Source organism: Euleptes europaea, chromosome 4 (genome assembly GCF_029931775.1).
Source record: "Euleptes europaea isolate rEulEur1 chromosome 4, rEulEur1.hap1, whole genome shotgun sequence".
Classification (NCBI taxonomy): domain Eukaryota; kingdom Metazoa; phylum Chordata; class Lepidosauria; order Squamata; family Sphaerodactylidae; genus Euleptes; species Euleptes europaea.
Window position 1 is genome coordinate 85,994,416 of NC_079315.1, and position 10,389 is coordinate 86,004,804.

Consider the following 10,389-nt stretch of genomic DNA (forward strand, 5'->3'; position numbering starts at 1 on the left):
AATGCAAATTGTTAGTACAACCTCAATTTGCCTCAGTGCTGTGCAGAGAAGGAAAAGGATGCTTACCCTTCAACATCCACTTAGTTTCTCTGTTCAAAGCTAGGCTTCCTGGTTTATTACTATCACACTATTTTTCCAGAGGGTATCTATGCGGGAATAACAGCCAAAATAACAAGAACTCGTGTATCTGACAAAGGGAGCTTTGATTCTCAAAAGCTTATATCCCCAAAATCTTGTTGGTCTCTAAGGTACTACTGGACTCAAATCTAGCAAAGATTCATGTAATACCTTAAAGACGAATGTTTTTTTTTTTGGTAGAAGGGTGGATCCCAGTCCTGTCTTTTCCTGTGCTACTTGCTGCTGCCATGGTAGGGCATATTTTTGCTCCTGCTACAATTGTCAATGGCAGGTGTGTCTCATTTTCAAAACACTTCCAGAACTACTCATACTTTCACACTCAAGGGGGAGGAAAATTTACTGATTTATTTAAAACATTTCTATACTACCTGTCACCAAACTCAGGACCACCAAGGCAGGGAACATTAAAACAAAACATTCACTCATTTAAGATATTAAAAAGCCTTCAAAAGACACACACACACACCCATAACACATGTAAAAGAATTAACTAAAATATAATATAAACACACAAGAACACACAGACAGGGAGGAGGACTAATAAGAGTTGGGGGGGGGGAATCCAAACCAAACAAAAAAAGTCTTAACCCACAGGCAGAAGACAAAAATAGAAGAAGACAATCTGACAACAATCTTTCCAGCTCTCACCCTTCACAACCTGGCAGCATCCCTCCAACCAACAGCCAAGCTATGGCTCTCAGCTGAAACTTGGCTGAGTTGTTCTTTAAAAAAAACACAAAAAAAACAAAAAATAACCCTGTTAAAGGGCTAAAGAGAGGAGGATATTGGAGCTGAGCGTCACCATTTTGAAGATGGAGCTAAGCTGCACCCCCAACTCAGACTGGCTGCAGGTACATGAAGGCTCTGCCTATAGCTGCCATGGAGCAAAAATGTTTTTTGTTTGCTCTGTCTGGAATGAATTGTGCACATTTCCCTGCCATCAGCCTTACATATTGGGCATCATTTCCCCAGCATTTTTTCCTTCTGTATGGGCTTTTTGAGGGCTTTTAAAAAAAAAAAAGGTAATTGCTGTAGAGCTATAATGATCTATTGCTGGTGACTATTTCAAATTTCAATAATGCACCCTTTCCCAGTTCAAATTTTAGTTCCTCTAAATTACCCGTTTTTGTTTTTGTTTTAAAAATGAAGTCTCCAGCCCTTTTCATTTGCAGAGATACAAAGGGAAAGGTGTAGGCCAGATTGCCTGGAAAGTAATGAGGAGGTGAAGCCGCAAGATTGCTTGGACAGAATGGAAATTCACTCCACAACTGACTGTTTCGAACGCCACCATGCGGTGATTTCTCTGCATACCAGGTAAAAGAAATGAAGTGTGGCACTTCAGGTGGTTGGATATTATTTGTATGTCTATATAAACCTATAGCTCTACAGTATATGCCTGAAGGAACAAACAAAAAAGGTGGCACATCACCATGATGACTACATCCCTGAAAGCCACTGTGGAGTTGCTGTTAAACATGTGTGGAAGGGAAAAGTCAAAAAAGAGCTGGAGGAAAGTGCACAGAAAACTCCCCATATGGAAATTCTGCTGCCAATATACATGCCTCTGCATTTGCAGTGACATGAAAGAAAACTGGAGAATCCTCACTTTGTGTAATTGGTGTAATAAGCCTTAGGCAAGCCGTTTTCTTTCATCCCCAGCCCACTGAAGGGCAATATAGCTCTGGTCCACCTAGCAGTGGGTTCTAGATCAGTGGGTTCTAGATCAAATCAAGCCTGAACTGACCCTAGAAGTTAAAATGACTAAACTGGGGCTATCGTATTTTGGTCACATCATGAGACGACTAGAGTCACTGGAAAAGACAGTCATGCTAGGAAAAGTTGAGGGCAGTTGGAAAAGAGGAAGACCAACAAGAGATGGACTGACTCAATAAAGGAAGCCACAGCCCTGAATTTGCAAGATCTGAGCAAGGCTGTCAAGGATAGGACATTTTGGAGGACTTTCATTCATAGGGTCGCCATGATTCGGAAGCGACTTGATGGCACTTAACACACACACACACACCACCTAGCAGGGCTGTTGTGAGGGTTTCAGCAGGATAATGTGGATGAAGTGCTTTGAACACTGAAAGTTACAATAAATGCTAAATATTTTGAATTTTATCTCTGTTCAGAGTCTTGTGCTTTCCAGTCTTTCTAATATTTGTCATGCTTTAAAAAAATCATTTAAGAATGATGAAAGAGTCTATTTGTCATCAGGTCCTTTCATCACATCCAGAGGATTAGCCAGAAGACACAAAAGGCTCTTGTTTAACTTTGTCAATCTCTCACATACAAAACTTCAGATAAAATAGACCTCCGGGTGATTTCAGGTGTCTCTCCACCCCCCCCCCACTCCTCAAAAAGATCCCATTAAGAAATATGCACACATAGGATTATATATGGCAGATGTCCCAGGAATGCCCTTGAGAGGCACTGGGGGGGAATTAGAAATGTTAACCATAAGAAAGCCAAAGATTACCTGTCATTTCTGTCTCAGGTTCTCTTCGGCATCCCGAAAATTTAACATGGAATAGATTAAGTTAATTTTGTTGGAACAATACAATGTAAATAGTATATGTAACTGTTTAATATTAAATTTGAAGCAAATCAAAAGCGGAGTTAAAAACTGTATGAAGCCCATGTATTACAGTGCGGTACCTTAAAATATGGGATAAATATTAGTGAATTAGTTGTTTTATTAAACCCTGGACTAAAATTATAAAATGCAGCAAAGAAAACTCCACTTCTATAATGACCAAGTGTGAGGATTCTGAAAAGAAAGAAGGTCACAGGACATTCAAATAAGATTTGTGTGTGTCCAGTTGCTATAGGTTTTTTATGCATGGGCACTTTTTCTGGTGGTCCAACTTGGTTTTTCGTTGGCATGAGTTTTCCGTCCCTGAGAGATGACCTCGTGCCCAGCCCGCACAATGTCCAGGTCTCCCCAGGTAAAACTCCCATGCATAAAAGATCATAGTTGCTTTTATTCAAATATAGTAATCCTAAAATTCGAAAAAGAATATCAAGGATGACTGAACTTCTCTGGGGCTGTTCCAAGAATGTCCTTGGGAGGCAATGGGGGGAAAAGCCCCCCGTGGCCATCAGAGCAGCCCTCAAGCCCTGAGCAGCATTAGGAAACTTCAAACAGCCTGACTGGAAGACAAGTCCTCTTTGCCTGAGCCATTCCTGCCAGAGGGCAAAGTTTGCTTCTGCCCCCCTCCCCAAGTCTCCATGCTACACTTGTATAAAAAATATTTTCTGTCTTCGGACATATCAACAATGCAAATTAATATTGACATTAAAATAAAATTAATGCCCTTAAAAGCTAAAAGTTCTCAGGTCTCAAGGCAGTTCCAGCAATTTGCGTAGGATTATTCTGGACTATACTTTTTGTAATTTTATTTTAGCCAAAGTATTTGGCCCTCCGGCTTCAGTCTCAGAAGTGCCATGACAGTAAATTCATTCCTTACATGTTGCTATCATATTAATAAAGTCTTTTTGTTGATTTAATAGTAATCTTATTGAACGACATACATTTAAAAAGTTAGACATTTATGATATTAAGAGAACATATGAAGTCTAGTAAACTAGGGCCAGCAAGCCCTGACCTGGATGGCCCGGGCTAGCCTGATCTCATCAGATCTCGGAAGCTAAGCAGGGTCAGCCCCGGTTAGTACTTGGATGGGAGACCACCAAGGAATACCAGGGTTGCTATGCAGAGGAAGGTAATGGCAAATCACATCTGAACATCTCTTGCCAGCGTGGAGTAGTGGTTAAGAGCGATGGTTTAGAGCAGTGGACTCTAATCTGGAGAACCGGGTTTGATTCCCCACTTCTCCACATGAGCAGTGGACACTAATCTCGTGAACTGGGTGGGTTGGTTTCCCCACTTCTCCACATGAAACCAGCTGGGTGACCTTGGGCGAGTCACAGCTCTCTTAGAGCTTTCTCTACTTCACAGGGTGTCTGTTGTGAGCAGGGGAAGAGAAGGTGATTGTAAACCGGTTTGATTCTTCCTTATGAGGCAGAGAAAGTCGGCGTATAAAAAACTATTCTTCTTCTTCCCCCCCTTGAAAACCCCACAAGGGGTTGCCATAAATTGGATTTCAATCTCCTCTCTGACCTGAAATTCACTAGGTGATGTTGGGCCAGTCACATCCTTTCAGCCTAGCCTTACACACACAGGATTGCTGTGAGGATAAAATGGAACATTTGTGCCATTCTGCAATTTTTGTAGGAATAAATAATGTAAGTATTAGTATTAATTTAGTGTACAGTATTCTTACTGAATAATTTCTATATGGCAGATTTGCATATCTTCACAAACACCCTACAAAAAATTAGTATGGTATAGACTGAACATTTGTATCACAGGTATAGCATGAGGAAGATAAAAAGAAATCATACCCTGAGGTATAACTTCTGCTTCTACATTACACAGAGAACAGTCAATCACTGAAACAAATGTGAGGTTGCTAGGATACCTTTTGAAACAACATTTATTCACTATGTATACAGTCTTTTTTCTATTTGTTGAAGAAAATAGCACTAGAACCACATTTAAAACATAGAAGAAAGGAAGATTTTAGTTTTTTTTAAATGTAAAGCCTAGTGTGAAAGCATGACTTCCATTGTGATTGAGTAAATTGAGACCACAGGCATAGAATATATACCACAGAAGAACATTGTCTTGAGCACTCCATATTTCTAGGAAGGAAAAAAAATGTGTCTTTGTCCTCTGTAAATTTTAATGTGTCAGCAAAAAAAAAGGAGAAAAAAAGAAAAAGACTTAAAAGAGAAGCAGCTGACATAAATCATTTGAATTTCCTTTACACCTTTTACAAATGACCATCACAACAGGCTACTAAAAATACCACTCATTCAGTGAGAAGTTTAAAAAAGACATCCAAAAATGACTGGTAGACATAACAAAACAAAATATTAGACAAAAAAAGGCCATTTTTTAGTTCCTTCATCTGCAAGATGGGAATTAGGGCTGTTGATTCGGTTCGGCCCGAACTGAAAATCAGCCGAATCTCCCTTGATTCGGCGGTTTTTAGTTCGGGACGAACCGAACTCAAAACTGGCGGGCAACCGGGGAGCCGAATTCAGCGAGTTCGGGAGTTCACGAATAAATCCGGCAAATTCGGGGCGTCAGTAAGCAGCATAACCGTCAGTAAGCAGCATTCTCCTCCCCCGGCCAATCGGTGGCCAAGCTGGGTCTCCTTCTGGCCAATCAGTCAGGATTGAATACTGGAGGAATCAGCTGATGTGCGGCCCGGCCGGGGAGAGAGAGAGAGAGAGAGGGAAATCCTCCTGTGTGTGGGGGGGGGGGTGCTTGTGCACATTCGCTCCTTTCCGTGACTGCAGGGGGTGCATTTTTGAGGTTACAGACCCCAAACTTTCAGCGGAGATTCAGACAAACCTTCTTAAGAGACCACCCATTGGGTAAACATTGGGTCAGGGGGTCCCGAGTTATGGGCTCCCCCCTTTTTTCTTTCCATGGCTGCAGGGGGCGCATTTTTGGTGGTACAGACCCCAAACTTTCAACGGAGTTTCAGATGAGCCTTCTTAAGAGACCCCCCAAGTTTTGTAAACATTGGGTCAGGGCCCCCCGAGATATGGGCTCCACCCCTTTTTCCTCTCCCCCCTTTTCCATTTCCGTGGCTGCAGGGGGCGCTTTTTTGGGGGTGCAGCCCCCAAACTTTTAGCATAGCTTCAGACAATCCTTCTTAAGAGACCACCCAAGTTTTGTAAAGATGGGTTCAGTGGGGGCAGAAATATCGGCTCCCCCCTTTTCTCTTTCCGTGGCTGCAGGGGGCGCATTTTTGGGTGTGCCAACCCCAAACTGTCAGCGGAGCTTCAGGCAAGGCTTCTTAAGAGACCACCCAAGTTTTGTAAACATTGGGTCAGGGGGGCTCGAGATATGGGCTTTCCCCTTTTCCCTATTGGGATGAATGGATCACCCTCGAGAGATGCATACATATGGATCTCATATTGGATACAAATGGAATCATATTGGATTACCCAGCCTCCCAGCCCCTCCTGATGGAACAGAAGAAAGCCCCTTTGGGGGCTTTAATCTATAATTTTTCCTTTCTGTGTGTGTGTGTGGGGGGGAAGCAGAGTCTGTGTGTGTGGGGGGAGGGAGCAGTTTCTTTGGGTGGGGGGAGCCAAAGGGGGCTTTTGCCGGTTCTGCCTGGGGTGTGTGTTCCCCCTCCAGTCTCTCTCTCCCTGGTTTGAGGGGGGGCTTCAGTTTTGTGTCTTCAGGTTTTCCCTCATTCATAAGATCAGTTAGGTTATTTTGATGCTTGCTCAAAACTGGTTTTCAAATGGTGACTTAAAGAATGCATCTGCCTGGTCCCAAGTCCAATGCAAAAGGAGAAATTCCACCCCTTCCTGCTCATTATGCATAGCTAGCTGCCTCTGTCCTTTTCCATGGTTTGCAAACTCCCAGGTGTCAGGTGTTGCTTTGCACTGTTGCAAGGTTGTTGCATTGCGTGCTTGTGTTGCTTTGCAATTGTATTGCTTTGCAAATTTTTTCACACCTGCCCCGCCCTTGCTCTCCGCTGTTTGTCGGGGCTGGGAGCTTTGTGCGTGGGCGGCAAGCTCTGCTCGGAGATACACATTAAGGGTGGGGGGACCCCTTTCGGGGCCCATATCTCAGCCCCCCCGATCCAATCTTTACAAAACTTGGGGGGTCTTTCAAGAAGCGTCCTTTGAAGCTCCTCTGAAAGTTTGGGACCTTTACCCCCAAAAATGCCCTTCCCAGAGCCGTGGAAAGGCACGGCTGTGTTTTTAATGACTTTATTCGGCCGAATTTTTTTTCCGAACTTTGAATTCCCGCCGAATTGCACGGACCCGAAGCAGGGGAGTTCGGACTTCGGCATATCCCGAATCTAAACGGGCCGAATTCAGCCGAATCCATGTTAATTTTTGGGGGGGATGCCCAAGATAACATAACTGAGAGAGAAATGACAGGTAATCTCTGCCTCTCAAGGGCATTCTTGGGACATCTGCATTCTAAAATTCAGTTGTTCCAATTCACTTTAGAACCTTGGGTGAAAAATAACTAGATGTACTGGGCTATTTATGTTCCCCTTGGCAAATTGGTATCATGATCTAGGGACTAGCTTTAGCTTGATTTTCTTCTGACAGTAGAAGCATTCTAAATGTGACACTCGTGCGTCCAGATCGCTTGCCTGTTTGGCTTGATTCTTCTCCATCTCTTTAGTTTTGGCTCCGTGCACCCTCCCAGTGAGCACTCTAATGTATGCTAAACAAATCCAGATGGCTGAATAAAGCATTTGCATAAATTAACTGGGAGGATCGAATTCGGCTAGTTTTTCATCCAGATGATGTGTGTGTGACAGTCTGGACAGACCAAGCCCCTGTGTTTTCAGGCTTCCATTAGACAATTCTCCAAAAACCATCTACTTTCCCGGATCTGGCAAGATTCAGTAAACCTCTGGCAGTCCTCAAGTTCTCGTTACATGCAAATAATTGTGAACGTTGTATTAGATTAGTCTATTCTATTCACAGTGTAGACGTGGAGCATTATAGGTGGCTTGATGTTTGCTGATGTAGCATAACAAAGCAAAACCACACTTCATTATGTAATGAGTCAAAGCCCTGATGCAATTTTGTCTGATAATATCCATCCAAGTTAAGGAATCTTGGCTTGAGTAAAAAAAAATACAAGCTTTGCTGAGGGTTAGTTCCAAGTGTGACAGAATTTCTTCCGTGCAAGTACATTGAGAAAATATTGTGTAGACTAGAAGAATGGGTAGAGGAATTTCTGCAGCTTCTGTAATCATGATAGTTCTCTTTAGACATGTATTCATGCCTGTCTGCTACTGCTACATGGTCTAGGTGAAGAGAACATCAAATCTTGTTACACAATCAGGATTCAAATGCGGTTTCATCAGGTTGGGTATCTTGAGACTCAGCTGGACATGAAGGCAGCACCATCCCATCCAGATCATGCCAAAGATCTAAAAAAAATGGGGATTAAGAAAAATTCAAGGTGCAGCACAGCCAAGCAGGAGGGGGGAGTTTCAGGGCGGAAACATAGATGGGCAAGAGCTCCCACTTCCCCCAAGAAAGGCATATTTTTCCAGAAATTCCACGGGGAATTTGAGGGAGGGACAGAAATGTTGGGCCAAATAAAATGTATGTAATACTTATGAAGCTTTACAATATTTTACTGCTTTAAGAAGATGTAAAATGTAATTTAAATATATAAATGCCTTAATTATATTCAAACAAAATTGCAAGAGAAAGGACTGGAGAGGAAGAGGGAAACAGTAAACTGTTGCATCCTCTACTCCCTAGGCACATATATCTTTGCTATCTGAGAAGTAGGTATGCTCAAACCCATGCAAGTTCAGTTCATGTCCTGTTTACATCAATCACAGCAGCAGAATTATAAGCAGGCACATTATACTCTATTCACTATTGCTGTAGTCCCACCCCACACCCTCTCCCCCTTTCCTCTGCCGTGCCTGCACAATACAATAGATAGCCTGGAAACCACCTGTCCCCCTCATTTCTTTTTTCCTCTGCTGCTGAGTCACACTGTTAGGGCTGTGGGTGGGGGTGGGGGGTGACATGCAGCAGCAAGGTGTCCTGTGCCATTTTGAAAGTGGATGTTAATTAATTATGTTAATCAACATAAGAACATAAGAAAAGCCCTGCTGGATCAGACCAAGGAACATCAAGTCCAGCAGTCTGTTCACAAAGTGGCTAACCAGGTGTCTCTAGGAAGCCCACGAACAAGACAACTGCAGCAGTACCTTGCCTGTGGTCCATGTAGGGTTACCAGCTCTGGGTTGGGAAGTACCTGGAGATTTTGGAGGCAGAGCCTGAAGAGGGCAGGGTTTGGAGAGGGGAGGGACTTCAATGCCATAGAGTCCAATTGCCAAAGCAGCCATTTTCTCCAGGTGAACGGATCTCTATTGGCTGGAGATCAGCTATAATAGCAGGAGATCTCCAGCCACCACCTGGAGGTTGGCAATCCTATTTCTAAATATAAAAGGTTAGCTCTGCCCCTCTCCCTTTAGTGGCTGCAAGTGAAGAGTCCACATGGGTGCTCTCCCTATAGCCACTCCACAGCTTCGCCTTTGAACCAGATAAAATTGTTTTTTTAAAAAAAAAAATCTGTGGCAGAAAGAGGAAATAATGGGATCCAGATGCTCATCTGGATGTTCCCATTTACTGTGAGGCCTTCCAGCTACCCAAAGTGGGGGGAAATCCCCATGTGGAACCAGCCCTGATCTGACCCTGACGCATGGCTTTGACAGTGTCATTTTTACCTTGTCACTCAGATAGCCATTAACAAACAACTCCGGATGTCACCTACACACCTTTAAAGACTAGCTGTCTGCTGTTCTATGAAACCGTGAAGCTGAGAGGTCTACTGATCAAAGTTAGCAGGCTTCCTACTGGTAATCTTAACAAGCATCCTGAATGAAAGAAAAGGTGATCTAATGTCTGGTCTTTGAGGCTGCTGTCTCTTTTAAACACTTCGGCCTCTTTTCACCCCTTGAATGGATAAACAAAATCAGTCACCAGTGGGAAAATGAGTAGTTTCTTAAGGCAGAAGGCGATTTGTCTTTTCTGTTTATCTTTTATAACCATGTTGCTCCTTCTCCAGTGAAAGAAAGGTTCACACCATCATCTGCTGTTACAGATGGGATACTTGAATAAAATGTGACGACAAAAACCATGTAATACCTTGTATTAAAAACCAACTTAAATAATACAACAAGCTTTTGAATTATCTAGAACTCTTCATCAGATTGGAAGTAAAAAAATTAAAAAGGGAGTGGGGAGAAGAAAAGATTTGATTTGTGTCATTTCAGTTCTTAAGGAAGGTAATACCCCTGAGATACCTTCCTCTCTGCCACCAGGCATCATGAACACTGCAAGGCAACATCAAGTATGAGGATCCCTGGACACGTGCTTTTCAGAGCACCTTGGTTTTCATACGGATAGCATGTACCCTGGAAATGGCATGTCTTAGGGTCCCTTACATCTTGGATGTTGCATTGTGGGAACAAGGATGTAAGATGTAAGAACTCAGATGCCCCAGAGGACTACATTTCCCTGTGTCTTTGATGCCTGCAACAGTGCCTTTGTAATGGTCAGTGGTCCTGGAAGAGGAAGGAAACCCTTGGAAAGAGTTCTCCAGCTACTGTCGCCACCAGCTAAGTGGGAAGGAAGGAGGGCAGTGCAGAGGTGGAGTGACTG